Below are 12,714 nucleotides of genomic sequence, written 5' to 3'. Positions count from 1 at the left end.
GCCACCGTGAGAAAGAGTTGGCAAAACAGCTCTGTTCAAATTGGATCTGATCAAGAAGGAGGCTCAGCAGAAGCACCTCACTGAGGACTAGGAGCATAGGCTTTCCAAGCAGAGGGAAGACCTGCGGGAGTGCAAGGCCAGGTACCGGTGCCTGGAGGCTCAGTGGGCTGAGGTGGTCAGCCAGTTCCAGACCATGATTCAGTCCACTGGAACAAGGCCCTCAGACTCTTCACCACCAGCGGCACTTCCGCCCAGCCTTCGCCCAAAGCCCCACAACAGGAGGCTGAAACAGACCCTGAGTCGGAATTTCTGCCTCCCTCCGACCCACACAAAAAGACCCAAAGGGTGTTTTCAGCAACACAAATGTTCATTGCACGTATCCAGCCCAGGGGCTGTAGGACCCCTGATTTAGTGCAAAATAAAAAAAGCAAATAATTTTTCTGTGGACCACCAAAATTTTCTCGCGGACCACCAGTGGTCCATGGACCACCTGTTGGTGACCACTGGACTAAATGACCTACAAGGTCCCTTCCAACTCTGTTAATCTGTTAAATCTGTTAAATAGTTGTATGATTTTCTCAAATCATTTTTGTTTCCCAAAACACTTTTGCACAAATCAGTGTTCTAGACTCCTAGCCAGATATACCCTAGATCAGTGATGGTTAACCTTTTTGGCACTAAGTGACGAAACTGGTGCGTGCATGCACCGGAACACCATAACCCAGAAGAGAGCAGCTGGCCAGTGTGCATGCTCTTGCTGGTCAGCTGCTCTTCCGGTTCTGTCACGCACATGTGCACCAGATTGCTGCTCTTTTCTGGGTTCCGGCATGCATCTGCAAAGACCAGCTGGCTGGTTTGCATGTGTGTGCCAGAACCCAGAAGAGAGCAACTGGCCAGTGCGCATGCGCACCGGACCAACTGGCCGGTGCACATGCACGTGACAGAACCGGAAGAGCTGGCTGGTGATGGCGCATGTGCCCACAGAGAGGGCTCTGCATGCCACCTCTGGCATGCCACCTCTGGCATACGTGCCATAGATTCACCATCACGGCCCTATATTATAGCTTATAGCATCACTGTATTGTTATAGTACAAAAACCAAAGCATAGATCATGATTATAAAAAGAATTGAAAAAATTTAAATGTTCTCACAATTTGCATTGATTTCACCTGTAAGAGTAGATTAATTTTTGGAAAATGATTATTGAAATTTACGTCAGTAATGGGATTGCGAAACAGAGGCAAAATGGGAGTTTTTGTGGACAATTTCATTGTATTGCCTTTCTAGAAGATTACTAAATAAAATATTTTTCTTGATGAGAAATAATGAATGAAAACGAACCAAGGAGAGAAGCAATCTAGAACTAAGGAGTACTTTCTTAATGGTGAAAGCAATCAACCAATGGAACAGCTTGCCTTCAGAAGTTGTGAGTGTTTTATCTGAAATGGTATAGGGTCTCTTGCTCAAGCAAAGAGTTGGACTAGAAGACCTCCAAGGCAGTGGTGAAATCTAAAATTTGTTACTACCGGTTCTGTGGGCATGGCTTAGTGGGGGAGGGGTAATGTGACTGGGTGGGCATGGCCATTTTTTTTTTACTTTTAAAACCATTTTTTCTACAACCTCTTCAGCGAAGATATTGTAAAAAATTGCTTTCAAAAGGCTCTGATGATCCCAGCTGAGTTGCCTGATCGGCAGAGGCTTTTTTTAAAAGCCTCTGCAATCAGGCAACTCAATTGGGATCGTCATTGGCTTTTAAAAGAAAAAAAGCCTCTGCCGATCAGGAAACTCAGCTTGGATTGTCAGAGGCATTTAAAAGAAAAAAAGCCTCTGCCGATTAGGCAACTCATCTTGGATTGCCAGAGGCTTTTAAAAGAAAAAAAGCCTCTGTCGATTAGGCAACTCAGCTTGGATCGTCAGAGGCTCTTAAAAATATTTTTTCTACAACCTCTGAACAGGTTGTAGAAAAATGCTTTTAAAAGCCTCTGACGATCCCAGCTGAGCCGCACGGTCATCAGACGCTTTTTAAAGCATTTAAAAACATTTTTTTGGCCAAAGAGGTTGTAGGAAAAAATGCTTTTAAATACTTTTTTAAAAAAGCCTCTGATGATTGCGTGGCTCAGCTGGGCATGGAGGGGGGGCAGGAATTTTTGCTACCAGTTCTCCGGTCCAAACCGGGAGCATTTCACCCCTGCTCCAAGGTCCCTTAGTGAAAAGAGGACCAAGGGAGACATGATAGCAGTGTTCCAATATTTGAGGAGCTGCCACAGAGAGGAAGGGGTAAAGCTATTTTCCAAGGCACCCGAAGGCCAGAGAAGGAATAATGGATGGAAACTGATCTACATGGGACTACCCTTGAAAAGTGTTTGGAGACTGCAGCTGGTCCAGAACACAGCCGCGTGAGCTGTTGTGGGTGTACCTAGATATACCCACATTACACCAATTCTCCGCGAGCTGCACTAGCTCCCTATTGGTCTCCGGGCACAATTCAAGGTGTTGGTTATTACCTTTAAAGCCCTACATGGCTCAGGGCCAGGTTATCTTCGAGACCGCCTTCTACCACATAGCTCCCAGCGACCGGTAAGATCCCACAGAGTTGGTCTCCTCCGGGTCCCGTCAGCTAAACAATGCCGGCTGGTGGGCCCATGGGGGAGGGCCTTCTCTGTGGCTGCCCCAGCTCTGTGGAACCAGTTACCTCCTGAGGTCTGGACCATCCCCACCCTACTGAAGACCTGGCTTTTCCGGCAGGCCTGGGGCCGTTGATCTCGCTTTGCGATCTGGCGTGATCCGGCCATGAATGGTGTGAATGCGTTCTAAGGTTTTTAATGTTTTTTAATCTTTTAAATGTTTTTAGAATGGTTTTTTAAAAAAATGTATTGTGAGCCGCCCTGAGTCTCTGGAGAGGGGCGGCATATAAATTTAATAAATAAATAAATAAATAAATAAATAAATAAATAAATAAATAAATAAATAAATAAAGATTCAACCTAGAAATAAGGAGAAATTTTCTGATAGTGAGAACAATCAACCAGTGGAACAGGTTGCCTTCTAAAATTGTGGGAGCTTCATCACTGGAGGCTTTCAAGAAGAGATTGGACTGCCATTTGTCAGAAATGGTATAGGGCAGTGATGGTTAACCTTGTTGGTGCTGAGTGCCCAACGCGCAAGCATGCATGCACGAATGCATGTGCATGTGCCCCAATCCCCAAAATGCAATGTAAGTGCCCCCCATGAATGCACCCCGTGCATGCACCACCCCCTGTTTTGGCTTCCAGGTTGGTGCAGGTGGCTTTCCAGGCTCAAAACAGGGCATGTGGGAGCCTTGCGTGGTGCCCCTGTGCCCCATTTTGGCTTCCAGGTTGGTGAGGGTGGCAGAAATGGAGTAGAAAGGTAGAGTGCACTGGGGGAAATCTGCAGAAATCGGGGAAGGCATGGGTGGCAGAAATGGAGGAGAAAGGTAGGGTGCGCTGGGAGGGGAACCTGCGGAGATTGGGGAAGGCCCCGCCCCTGCACATGCACGGCAGAGACCCAAAGACCTGCTGGTCGGCGGGAGGTGCGTGCGCATGCGCGGTGTAGCTCGGCTGGGGCAATGGCTGGCAGACAGGGCTCTGTGTAATGATTGCCTCTCCTTCCAACTTTAGAAAGTAAAAACTCTTGAAACGTGGTCATTGAAAAGGAACCTTTTATTAAGCAGAAGTGATAGCAACCCAGTTAAAGCAAGATCTGAATACCCTTAGGCAAGACAAGTAGGATTAAAGCAGTAGAGACCCCTCCCTTTAAGTCAGAATGCAGATTTTAGCCAATACACATGTGTTAAGATGTTTTCTTTACTAGTTTCCCTGAGAACCCTAACAAACATGTATTCACACTGTTATCCTTTAAAGTGAAACAACCCACATGACTATCATAAACATTCCTCCATGTTAAGAGGATCTCAGGGCTCTTTGGCCCCAGGCTATAGGTTGTAAAATATCTGTTGACGCAGGCAATGCTAGTAAATCGAATCCAAGCTTCCCCCTTCTCCCAATCGATTGGCAGTATCACTCTTAGGGATCTGACACTCTGTATGCCACCTGTGGCATGCGTGCCATAGGTTCGCCATCACAGGTATAGGGTCTCCTGCTTCAGCAGGACTAGATGACCTACAAGGTCCCTTCCAACTCTGTTAATCTAATCTAATTCTGTGCCACAAAAGAAATGTGAAAGCCAATCTGGATTCAAATTTTGAACAAATATTTTTAAGACTAATAATTCTTTTGTATACCTATCCACCTGCTTGCAGGTCTCAGCTGATATGAAGAAGTACAAGTATTTGAGGAGCAGATCACTTTTTTACTGTTTTGGAATGAATACAAGCATAGACAAGCCATGAGTCACAGTCAGAAGGCAAATCATGAATCCTGCCACATTTACAGTGATCCAGGGCTGGTTGGTCAGTCCTTGAACCAAAATATGCTAGTGACTGCAATCTGGCTGGGGTGGGTTTCAAACAGGAAAATAATATATTATTTGTATTCTCAGAGAAAATGAGGTTTTGCATTCTCTTGCTCAGAGTCACATGGTGCACAGTGCTCTCTTGATCTTTGTTTTTCTATCAAAAGACACAACTGCAACCTAGCCTCAGTACTGTGAAGTTTAGCCTCAGATGGAGAAAAAATTAGAGACTGAATGTTGGACTTTACAGATCCCATCCTATGTAGCAAATGGTTGTCTTTTCCCACAGTTGGTAAAGTTTACCCAGAGAAAGCTTCCGGTTACTCTACCCCAGATGGTTGGGTGAAAGAGCTCTGTGAAAAACATAGTTTCAAGTTGCATGTTAAGAACATATAGGGGAAGCAGCATGATTTCCTTCTGATTTGGACAAAAAGAAAACGTGGCAGAGAAGCTGTGGATAAGACCTGGTGAGAACAAATTGATGTTTTTAATGTTTTCTCTTTCAAACTAAGCAACAAAATGGCCCCAGGTGAGCACTTGCAAACAAGTGAATGCCTAGTGATATCCTATCTTAGGCAGCTGTTGACAAAGAAAGAAGAGTTTTGAGATTCAGTGGCAACCTGATGATAGGATTCTTACCCATGTTCTCTTTTTCTGCCGTGACATTGGCCAACTCATAAAACTTGCAACGTCTGATTTTATAAAGTAAAACAATATCCACAGTCACTATTTAGTCAGAACAGAACAGGTTTATAGCAGGAAAAGATAACCTAATTACTGCTTTATTTTCTGCTTCCTTGCTTTCTTGACATAACCATCAGTAACAATGGCTCTTTACCCAGCTGGACAATCTGCATGACTCATTTGTGGTATGATGAATTGAATAAGGCCAACTCACTGTTCCAAAAGTACAGTTGAGGAAATATCATAATTTTCTGCCAATAGCATGTCTGTTTTATAGTAAGGTTATGCTTACATGATTCAGCTGGCCATGTAGAATGGACAGAACTGATTTTTAATTATTTTTCAGTCAAACGCTCTGTTATATTTTCCTAGCCACCTAAATGATAGTGAAAGCATAGTAATGCCAGATGGTTGAGGCAAAATTTTATCTCTGATAGATATATATGAATGCATGGTTGATCTTGTTTTTCACCATACTGCTGTTGCTGTTAGTCCACATAGATTTTTTTAGCCATCTGTGAACACTTCACATCTATAAGATATTTGAAAATGTATATATTCTGATTTCACTTTAAAAGTTTTGATACAAGTTACTAGTTTCAGAAATCTTGACCTTGCAATTAATGTGAAGAAATGGCTTAAGTATTTTGGCCTCAGACTGGAAATGCCATCTAGTTCATGTCAAATTTTAAAACAATAGAAAAATTACAGTTAATCTGAATTAACATTAATTCAAATGGAATTGTTTGCTTGCATCATACTAATTGCAATTTCTTAGCAAGGTATTGGATAAATTGTACCATAAAAAACTTATATCACTCATTTAACAGAAAATCCTGTTTTAAAAGCTATAGTACTGCATCTTTAGTTAAATATCAACATTAGCAGCTATTTTAAAAAAATCCTCTCATCCCTTGATTTAATTTACCCAAACTCACTTAACAATAATCATTAGAACTGGCTTGTGGACAGTAAGCCTGAGTTTTTTTGCCATTTTAAATCTAAGTATAATTTTTCCTACTACAGTTGCATGAACAGGATTTGGGATATAACCCTTATAGAAAAGTTGACTCACCAATCCAGCAGGATTCATGAAAACATTACAATCAGACTAATCTGAAAATGGTTATAGTAACAATTTTTCAGGGGAATTAAAGAATATGTTACTCATTCTCTAGGAATAAGTGTCCCCTTTGAAATACATTCAAACAATAGTGTTAAAAGCATACTTAGCTACATAACTGTGATCACTTCATGTGATTTTGATACTATCCCTCTGTTGATGCAGCCTAGGACTGTGTTGACTTTTTTGGAACTGCAGCACATTGCTGGCTCATACTTAAATGGAGGTCCACCAGGACACCTAGATCCCTCTCACAATTACTACTGTTGAGCTAGGTACCACATATTCTTTACCTGTGCATTTGTTTTTTCTTGTCTGTAAGATTTTACTTTTCTCACCACTGAATTGCATCATGTTGGATAGCACCCAATGCTCAAATCCACCAAGATTCTTCTGAATCTTGAGCCTATCTTCCAAAGTGTTACCAATTCCCCCAAGCTTGGTGTAGTTTGCAAATTTGATGAACTCCCCTTCTGTCCTCTCATCTAGATCATTTATACAGATGTTGGAGCATTGGACCCAAGACAGAAACTTGAGGTACCCCATTGCATACTTCCTTCTATGTAGATGTAGTTCCATTGAGGACTACATGATGAGTGCGGTTGGTCAGCCAGTTGGGAATCCTCTGGTGGTGATGCTGTATATTCCACGTTTTTCTAATTTACCAAGAAATAAGATGTGGTCTACTTTGTCACATGCCTAAGTGAAGTTTAAGTAAACTATGTCTACAGTGTTTCTTTGATCCAGTGATTTAGTCACTTTGTCAAATAGTGTCAGCATTCCAGAAAACCCCCAACTCCCAGTAAAGACGCAGAAGCAGGCATTTTCCAAAGTTCTCTTTACTAGAATAGGTAAACTGGCACATCTGGGAAATCCTGAATCCCGACTTTCCTTCAGTAATTCAAAGCTCCCAAAACCATCCCCCTTCTCCCCAGTCGATCACATACTCCAATCAATGTCCGTTCCACCTCGACCCAACCCCCTGACCTTGACCAATAGGAAGAATGCTATTATGTCTACTAATTTCCCCCCCTCCTAGTTTCCCACACATGAGGAGGTGGCAGCATTGAAGCTTCCAGCCTAATATGGCTTCCAAGGCTGACAGGCATGACAGGCTGACCCCCCCTGCAGAAAGAACCACATCCTGAAAAATAAAACAGACAAAATACAAAAGGAGGGGTTTTCGTTTAGCACCAATCCCTTTAACCACCACCCCCTCCCCAGGAGGACCTTTCAGTTTGTCCGGAAATTTGTCATGAAACTGTTTCACAAGTGCATCAGTCTTCACATCCCAACTCTTAACCCAAGTAGCTTCAGTCAAAGGGTAGCCTTTCCAGTGCACCAAATATTGTAATCGACCCCTGTAGAGTCTAGAGTCCAGGATTTTCTTCACCTCATAATGAGTCTCCCCTTGTATTACTAAAGGAGGGGGCGGAGCAGCTGGCAAAGGTCTGAGGGTAGATTCTCTGACTGGTTTCAATAAGCTACTGTGGAAAACGGGGTGTATTTTCCCTAATATTTGAGGGAGTCTAAGTTGGACAGTCACTGGGTTAATCACTTTCACTATAGGAAAGGGACCTATGAATTTGGGTCCAAACTTCTTGCTGGGCACCCTCAATCTTAGGTACTTGGTTGACAAATACACCTTATCACCTATTTGGAAAGGTGGTTGGAGACCCCGGTGTTTGTCGGCCTGGGCCTTATATTTTTCCGCTGACTCTGCTAAAGCCTTTTTAGTATTCTCCCAACCCTTTTTCAATGAGGTCCTCCAGTCCGTTAAGGACATGGAAGTGGGCGGCTCTCTAGGCAATTCAGGCATCGGCACAAAATCCATGCCTGTAGTTATTTGAAAATGAGTCAACCCAGTACTGCTGTGTACTGCATTATTATAAGTGACTTCTGCGAATGGTAGCAAGTCCGCCCAGTTCTCCTGTTGATAATTCAGATAACACCTAATGTACTGTTCCACCATTGAGTTCAATTTTTCAGCCGATCCATTAGTCGATGGGTGAAAAGCCGAGCTATATCCCTGGGATGACCCAGGGATCGTAGAAACTCCCTCCAGAACTTAGCGGTAAACTGGACCCCGCGGTCTGATATTATTCTTCTTGGGACTCCATGTAGCCTGTAGATGTGTTTCACAAACAGCTTTGCCAGTTTTTTGGCTGAGGGTAGTCCGCTGCAGGTAGTGAAGTGGGCTTGCTTGGAGAATAGATCAATGACAGTCCAAATGACCCGTTTGCCCCCACTGTCAGGGAGCTCAACTATGAAATCCATCACAATCTCCTCCCAGGGCTTGGTGGGTGGGGCCACCGCCTGGAGAAGTCCAGGGGGCTTTCCTGGTCGGTATTTCACAGTGGCACAGGTGGCACAGCTCCTCACATAGTTTTCCACATCAGTTTTCATCTTCGGCCACCAGAATTGCCTCCTAGTCAAATGGAGGATTTTTAAAAACCCAAAGTGGCCCCCTAGGTGAGAATCATGACTTCTCTTCAGTACCAGGAGCCGCAGGCTGTGGGGCACATAAAGTTTACTCCCCTTCCATGCCAACCCGTCCCTTAGGGTTAGGTCCGCCTGGTTTTCTTTGAACCAGGAGTCATTAGAGAGCGCCGCTTTTAACTCTGCTGTCAACTTGTCTTCGGGGAGATTAGAACCCTGGCGCGTTTGTGCTCTGATGCATGCTTGGGCGGCTGGCTGAGTCTCTGAGATCATGGCATGAACTATCTCTTCCCATCGGCTGTCAAATTGGGGCTTGCAGGGGAGAGCATCAGCCAGAAGGTTCTTACCCCCCGGGATATATTTCAGGTTAAAGTTAAAGCGTTTGAAATATTGAGCCCAACGAACCTGCTTTGGAGAAAGTTTCCTTGGGGTCTTCAGTGCCTCAAGATTCTTGTGGTCAGTCCAAACCTCAAAAGGCTCCTCCACCCACTCCAGGAAGTGTCTCCAGGACAGAAGAGCCCATCGCACTGCAAACGCCTCCTTTTCCCATACCGCCCATCTGCGCTCAGTGTTTGTTAACTTCCTTGATACATAAGCACATGGCATTAGATTGTTCTGGGGGTCCCTTTGTAGTAGAACAGCCGCCACCGCCACATCACTTGCATCCGCCTGAACCACGAAGGGCTTATTCGGGTCAGAATGCTGTAGGATCGGCTCCACCGCAAATAGGCGTTTTAACTGTTCAAAGGATTTTTGGCAGTCCATTGTCTAAGCTAAGGGCTGGCTAGGTTTTGGCTTGGTGGGAGACAGGCCAGTTTTTAGCAATTCTGTCAAAGGGAGTGCAACCTCAGCGAAGGAAGGGATGAATTGTCTGTAAAAGTTTGCAAATCCCAGGAAGCTCTGGAGTTGCTTATGGGTGTCTGTGGGCTGCCAATCCAGTACTGCCCTCACCTTCTCTGGGTCCATTTCGATCCCCTTATTCGACACCCTGTATCCCAGGTAGTCAAGGGCTTCTTTATGGAACTCGCATTTGGACAATTTTGCATAAAGTTTGGCTGCTAGGAGTTTTTTCAGCACTTGTCTGACCAATTTGACTTGGTTTTCCATATTTTCCCTGAATATAAGAATGTCACCGAGATAAACAAGAACCCCCTGATACAAATGCTCATGCAAAATTTCATTGATCAGTTTCATGAAGACCCCTGGGGCCCCCTAGAGTCCAAAAGGCATGACCCGGAATTTGAAGCTGCCCAAGGGGCAGTTAAAAGCAGTCTTCCATTCGTCTCCCTCCTTTATGCGAACTCGGTAGTAGGCTTCTCTTAGATCTAGCTTAGCGAAAAATTTTCCTTTTGATAGGTGGTTCAGTAAGTCCTTCATCAGTGGGAGGGGGTAGGTATTTTGTATGCAAATGGCATTGACAGACTGAAAATCGATACATAACCTTAAAGTACCATCTTTTTTCTCTTTAAACAATACTGGGGCGGCCATGCTGTATTTCGCAGGCTCTATGAACCCTCTGGCTAGGTTGATGTCAATGTACTGCCTCAACTCAGTCGTCTCAGCAGGTGTCATGGAGTACATTCTAGGTTTTGGCAGTTTGGCCCCCGGTTGTAATTTGATGGCGCAGTCTGTGGGCCAGTGAGGGGGGAGGAGGTTACATTCCTCCTCACTGAAGGCTTCGGCTAAGTCTGCATACACTTTAGGGATTTGGTGTTCGCCTGGAGGCCCGTTTGAACAAGCTGCTGCTGTTTCTGGCCGCTGGTCATTCTGGGTAGGTGGATTTTTGTGGGGAGGGGCAGGGGGTGTTGGGCCAACCCCTATTCTGATTTTTCGGTATCCATCTTCCCATGTGATGGTGGGGCCCCATTTGTCCAGCCAAGCCAGGCCCAGTATGATAGATTCTGACATCTTTGGGGTTACTATAAATCGTATAAGTTCATGATGTTTCCCCATCTCTAATTTGATCAGTTCACTAATATGGGTGGCAGGGACTCCCCCAATCAATGTCCCATCCATCTGGTGAAATTTAATCAGGTGCTTTAAGGGTGTTGTTCTGATCCCCAGCTGTTCTACCACTTTAAACCTGATTAAACATCTGGTGCAGCCGGTATCTATTATTGCTGGGAGTTCTGCTTGTTTCCCTGTTTCTAGCAGCACTAGTTTTACTTTAATTGAGAAGGGGGAGATGGGTGCACTCACCATCGGGTCTTCATCTCCGCTAGTCACGTTGGGAGGGGCTCCTTTTGCCGGAGGGTCCTCGCTCACTTCAGTGGAGAGGGGAATCTCCATGGCTTCTCTGGCAAATCATCTGGTGTCTGGGGCTTTCCTTGGAGCCCTCCTGCCTCGTGCAGCTGTGGTGGGTCGTTGTTGTGGAACTGGGGCAGGGGCCAGGCACTCAGAAGCTCGATGTCCTGTCTGTCCACAGCAATAGCACTTAATCACACCCCCCCCGGTTGAAGGGGGGTGAGATTTGTAGCTTTTGAAATGGGCTTTCTAGATAACGTTTTTCGAGGCGGCTGCTGTGCTGGGGTTTGGCTGGGGGGGGGACATCTCTGTATAGAGCAATGGACATGGTATACCAGTCGTGGAGACGCTCAGGCACCCCCCGGATCCCACAGGCTTTTCTGACTTCTGGGTCAATAGCTTCTTTAAAGTAGTGCAGGAGTATGCGGTCAGGCCAATGGCCTAGATTCCCTGCAACTCATCTAAAGTCCTATACAAAGTCTTTTATAGGTCGATTACCTTGCTTCATGACCTCTAGCGTTTAGCGTTTTCATTTACGCGGTCTGGGTCTTCAAATCGGGACCGGAGCAGTGTGATAAACCCATCGGCATCATTCAGTTCAACAGCGCCCTCATTATGCAGCTGGGCTATCCATTCAGAAGCCTCTCCCTCATTCATTCCATCTGAGATTGCCAACACTAAGTCCTATTCTGATTCGTATTGCTCACCATACTGATTCATGTGAGCCCAGATCCTGCTGAGGAAATAAACTAGCTTGGCTGGCGTCCCGTCAAAGGTTGCTCTGAAGTGGGGGGGGGGGGCAGCGGCCATGGCTGGTTGGGGTAGGGCTTGCTGTGGGGCTGCTCCTGGTTGTTGCATTCCAACAGGCTGTTGCATTTCAACAGGCTGGTGTAAAGCTTGCTGGGCTGGAGAGGGGGGCACTCCAGCCGGCTGCTGGATTAGTCCCCCCTGCGGTGCCAGGATCGTTTGGCTATAGGAGGGGGGCCAGGGGGATCCCTGGAAGGTTGGAACAGATGGCGCGGGATACCACTGGCACTAGATCCATCCCTGGCCGGGACAGAAAGCCCATCCGGGCGGTATGCTCTCCGCAGGAGGTAATGCTAATGCAGGCTGGCGAAGGGCCCAAAAAGGGGGGTTTTGCCTTCCGTATGCTGGCTGAGCCTGATGCCCCACTGCTGCAGGATTGGAATGTTGCGCTAATCCTGTTGTTTGGCCTCTGGGTGGATAAGGGGGGGTCTTCATCCTACGAATCCCCCCTCCATGTCCCGGATCAGGGAGGGCGAATGTTGGTTTCGCTAGCCTCCAGCTCACCTCCAGTGGTTGGGAAGGGGGGGGTGAAGCTCCCCATTTCCATCCGCTCAAAACTCTCCCAGGAATCTGATGCCTCGGCCCAAACCCCAAGTCGAAGGGCTTCCTCTGCAGCCCCCATGGCTCGTCCCATCTCTTCAGAAAGAGCATGCAAGGGATCGGCAATTCCTCGAGCATCCGGGGGCCTGGCAGGCCTCCCTCCGATTTCTCCTTTCTCCTCCATCTTCACCGAGTCTTTGCATCACCCAGGGTTTTAGGTCGATGCTGGGGCTCAGTACTCCTGACAGCCCCCTTACAGGGTGCTGTTAGGTTTTAGAGAGATTCGGGATAATGTCAACGTTCTAGAAAACCCCCAACTCCCAGTAAAGAAGCAAGCATTTTCCAAAGTTCTCTTTACTAGAATAGGTACATCTGGGAAATCCCGAATCCCGACTTTCCTTCAGTAAGTCAAAGCTCCCAAAACCATCCCCCTTCTCCCCAGTCG

Source organism: Pantherophis guttatus, chromosome 3 (assembly GCF_059756535.1).
Source record: "Pantherophis guttatus breed Tessera chromosome 3, ASM5975653v1, whole genome shotgun sequence".
Classification (NCBI taxonomy): domain Eukaryota; kingdom Metazoa; phylum Chordata; class Lepidosauria; order Squamata; family Colubridae; genus Pantherophis; species Pantherophis guttatus.
This window is presented reverse-complemented; position numbering follows the sequence as displayed.